The sequence below is a fragment of the Malaya genurostris genome, chromosome 2, assembly GCF_030247185.1.
Source record: "Malaya genurostris strain Urasoe2022 chromosome 2, Malgen_1.1, whole genome shotgun sequence".
In the NCBI taxonomy this organism is placed as follows: Eukaryota; Metazoa; Arthropoda; class Insecta; order Diptera; family Culicidae; genus Malaya; species Malaya genurostris.
In genome coordinates this window covers 134,547,707-134,552,197 of record NC_080571.1, presented here as the reverse complement: position 1 = coordinate 134,552,197, position 4,491 = coordinate 134,547,707, and the positions used below count along the sequence as shown (strand labels likewise).

The 4,491-nt window shown below is 35.0% G+C and overlaps 1 long non-coding RNA gene across 1 annotated transcript; it reads right to left on the bottom strand.

The window, feature by feature from the left end:
- Window positions 1–1,075: 1,075 nt before the first annotated feature.
- Window positions 1,076–1,938, bottom strand: LOC131431364 (uncharacterized). The gene is made up of 3 exons (XR_009229667.1): window positions 1,784–1,938; window positions 1,463–1,724; window positions 1,076–1,404 (listed from the first exon to the last, which is right to left on the bottom strand). It is a non-coding gene; the product is annotated as an uncharacterized LOC131431364 (long non-coding RNA).
- Window positions 1,939–4,491: the final 2,553 nt, after the last annotated feature.

Below are 4,491 nucleotides of genomic sequence, written 5' to 3'. Positions count from 1 at the left end.
ATATGCGCCTGACTACCTCATAATCGACGTCCTTGCGCGAAAAACCCAATCAAAAGTAAAGAGTTTTCCGCTTTTTTTTAAATTTTCAGAAAATCTAATTTTTGAGTTGTTTGTGGTTATCTCACACTGTTCAAAATATAATCCTAAATTCCTGATCATAATTTTTATGAAATAGTGAAAGAATTATGTTGCTGCCATTAATACAAGTCGAGATATTCACGATTAAGTTCTGCCCATTTTTCCATATGGCTAATTTTGAAAAGGCGCCCCATAGTAAAGTAAGTCGTATTCACGACAAAAAGTTTTAATTATGCTCCACTTCCATTTTTAAACATTTCTATGACAGTTGAATTTTTTTACAATTGCATTGGAGCATAAACAAATATATAGACTAGACACTGGTGATCTTTTTTTGATGCACATCACGGTCCTCCGTAAAACTGGCAACAATGACGTTAAACTGGCACCGCTGCTGAGTTCCTATATTTACAATTCACATGTCAAACTATTTGAACACTATTTCAAATTGCATGTATAAGGTCAGCAAATAGCTGGCGATGATGAAAGTGTTTGTATTTATGCTGTTCAATTGGATAATTGTGTTAATCTGCATGGGAGTAGCAAATTCGGCTGTTTAACGACAAGTTTTCCTTCTTCGTTTGGCATTTTGCATTTAGAAAAACTTCGATCTTTTTCATACAACGCATTTGCCACTACGACCAGGTAGTAGCTAGGCCATGATATCCGGATAACTTTCTGAGAGCAGCTCAACTGAACGAGGAAAACCAAGGCTTTTCCTGATGAAGAAGGTATTCTTCAAGTGATCATTCGAACATTACATGTATGATGTGAGAGCGACAACAGTAAATAACATACTATACGGCAAATTTTGATAAACGGAAGTTGATTCAAATTCAGTTTTTTAACATCTACTACATACTATACTGAATCTTAGTTTTTTCGCAAGCTGAAGATTTTCATACAAAGTGCAACAATTTAATTGAAGTGCAGCCATGTTCACAAAAGTATTCTGCGGAGAAATTTGGTAATCGAATAAACTATAATAACCATTGTAGATATTTATATGAGTCTTTGGAAAGAGATTGCGAATAACTAAGAGTTAGAAAACAAAAGCTGATATAAATACATTTCACCCCTTTCGATTATTAACATACTATTCTAAACAACAAATCAAAAATGCTGCTTTTGTATACAGATATGCCATGTTCAAGATCGGTCATATTTGATCATTTCGGTATGGTGTGAAATAGACCCAATACATTTTGTTCATCGCATCAATTTTGTATTTTTTTATTGGTAATAATATTAATAATAAGACCACTGGAGGCAATATACAAAACATCGGAGCTAGATCGTACTAGAAGCCGCAGCGATGAAGACGAACTGTAATATATATTTTAATTAACAAAAGAAACTAACATTAATATTAATAAAAACTTACTACTGATGAAATTGATTTAAATATTTCCATATTATTAGTCATGTGCAGAGCCGCGGGAAACATCTCCTACGCCTCTGAGGATAAGGCAAATGGACCGTGGCCCGATACATTGGACTTACACTTAGTCACGTTCGTAAATGACCATATCTTCCTGCAACCTGATGTGTTCTAGAGCATCTTGTCGGTTTGAAAAATTATGTATTTTCATGAAAACACGCAACCCCCATTCATAAATCAGAACTGAGCTAAAAAATTCGCTATGCTGAAAAAAATTGTTTAAATCTAGCTATCAAATCCATCTTAAACAAGTTCTTAACCTACCATTCCAAATTCTTGTTCTGGAAGCAGTTTTTGTTCCAGATAAATAATCATTCTTAACTTATGATTCTCGTCTAAGATATTGGATAGTTCATTCCAACTCGTTAATTCCATTATTTTGGAAAGGTATCTACCGTATTTTTTGTACTTAATAAAAATGTGCCGCAGTTCATTCTCAAAATCAGTGAACGTACTTAAAATGTATTCAAGAGATAAGTGAAGACAATCTCTGAAAAAAATCCTCATTATATTCAAGAAATTGTTTTTAATTTTTTCAAGCTACATTGGATTGAATACATTAATAATTAATTCAAATAATAATAATACTATTACCCTTTTGCAGTATTCGATTGATCATTGAAAAATGAAGGCATGAAATGCCTCGAACATATCCGCCGATGCTTCATGTTTGAGTTTTTTCCTTCCGCTTCGTCGAATCCACAAAATCGAATCCATTCTTCAAGACTAGGAAAAAGCGCATTTTAAATATTATTCAAATACTAAAGAATACAAGAATATAAAAAAAATAAAGTATATTACCGTTCGGTTTCCTTTGGGAATTGGAACAAAGAAACAGTCGGAGATTTTCTTCGACAGTTTTTCAGCACGCAAAGCTTCCCCATCTTTCAAAACAAACAATTTGTTACCATTAGCGACAACGATAACATTTGTTTATTTTCACTCACGGCATACTCCCAATCGAAATGATGTCAATGCAATCATTCTTGCGCGCCACCAAGTGGTGAGTGCAGTCATTTTATAAGGTACCGAAAGAACTCTACAATGAATCGAAATTATTTCAGTTTTTCTTCGGCAGTCTCATGTCTTATTATTTGTCTTTGGTTGCTCTGCAAATGGTAGGGAAAATGAACCACACAACTTTTATTTGAATGCTCTTGTATAGATTCAGACATCTCGCGTTCTGATTGGCTGGTGCTTTCATGGGTTAAATCAAACAGGTTTTTCAATAGTGTACCATTGAAAAACTTCAATGTTGTTGCAATACACGTTCAAGTTAAAAAATTTCGATTCTATTGGTAGTTAGATTATATAAATCCTTCTACAGATCACTGAGCTATGAGCTTTCAAAATGCGAGAAAAGCAAACGCGCCTTATGAATTTTCTTCTTTGATACTCGTTTATACCAAACATGTCAGAAAAGTTTAATTTTGAACTATTTGATAATATGTCACAGAACTGAAAATTTTATCATAAAATTGTGATCATATTTCCGATGGCGTGTAGCAAGAATTATGTTGATTCATTAGATATAACATGAGATATTCACGATCAAAAACTTATCACTCTCTCAGAGGGTAAATTTTGAAAAGGCGCCCCATAGTAAAGTAAGTCGTATTCACGACAAAAATGATCTTAGCTATTGGTCTAAAGTCAGTGCCGAAAATAAAACAGCGCCACGAGCACCGTGGCTTCGGATATTGCGTTTCGTGTTTCTCTTTGTGCACTGGCACGTAATGGCATTCTCAATACACGTGGTGGCGGTGGTTATAACAGATCGGCTGAAAAGTTCGTATCGTGAGAGGGCGCCACTAGAATTAAATCCATACCATTTTCAGTTAGTACCAACCTTCAAAAGATACGTGTATAAATTTGACAGCTGTCTGATTATTAGTTTGTGAGATATTGCATTTTAAGTGAAGCTACTTTTGTTATTGTGAAAAAAATGGAAAAAAAGGAAATTCGTGTGTTGATGAAACACTACTTTTTGATGAAAAAAGAGTGCCGCCGATACCAATGGCTTGATGAGTGATATCCAGACTCTGCACGATGAACGCAGTGGACATCCAAAAGAGGCTGTTACCGATGAAAACGTGAAAAAAAATCCACAAAATGATATTCAATGACCGTAAAGTGAAGTTGATCGAAATAGCTGACACCCTAAAGATACCAAAGGAACGTGTTGGACATATTATTCACGAATATTTGGATATGAGAAAGCTTTGTGCAAAATAGGAGCCGCGTGAGCTCACAATCGATCAAAAACAACAACGAATTGATGATTCTGAGCAGTGTTTGGAGCTGTTATATCGAAATAAAACCGATTTTTTTCGTCGATATATAACAATGTGGAGTGGACTGTACGCGATGAACCGAACCCAAAGCGTGGAAAAACTCAACAATCGGCCGGGAAGGTTATGGCGTCTGTATTTTGGGATTCGCATGGTATAATTTTCATCGACTACCTTGAAAAGGGAAAAACCATCAACAGTGACTATTATATAGCGTTATTAGAGCGTTTGAAGGACGAATTTTTTTTAAAAAAAACGGCTTCATTTGAAGAAGAAAAAAGTTTTGTTTCATCAAGACAATGCACCGTGTCACAAGTCGATGAAAACCATGCTGAAATTGAACGAATTGGGCTTCGAATTGCTCCCTCATTCACCGTATTTTCCAGATTTGGCCCAGTGACTTTTTCCTGTTCTCAGACCTCAAGAGAATGCTCGCTGGTAAAAAATTTAGAAGCAATGAAGTGGTAATCGCTGAAACTGAGGCCTATTTTGAGGCAAAGGACAAATCGTACTACAAAAATGGTATCGAAAAGTTGGAAGATCGCTATAATCGCTGTATCGCCTCTGATGGCAATTATGTTGAATAATAAAAACGAATTTTGGCAAAAAATGTGTTTAATCCACCTAGCAGTGAGATGATACCTTTTATTATCAATTTGCAAGAGTTTTTTGCATGAATAT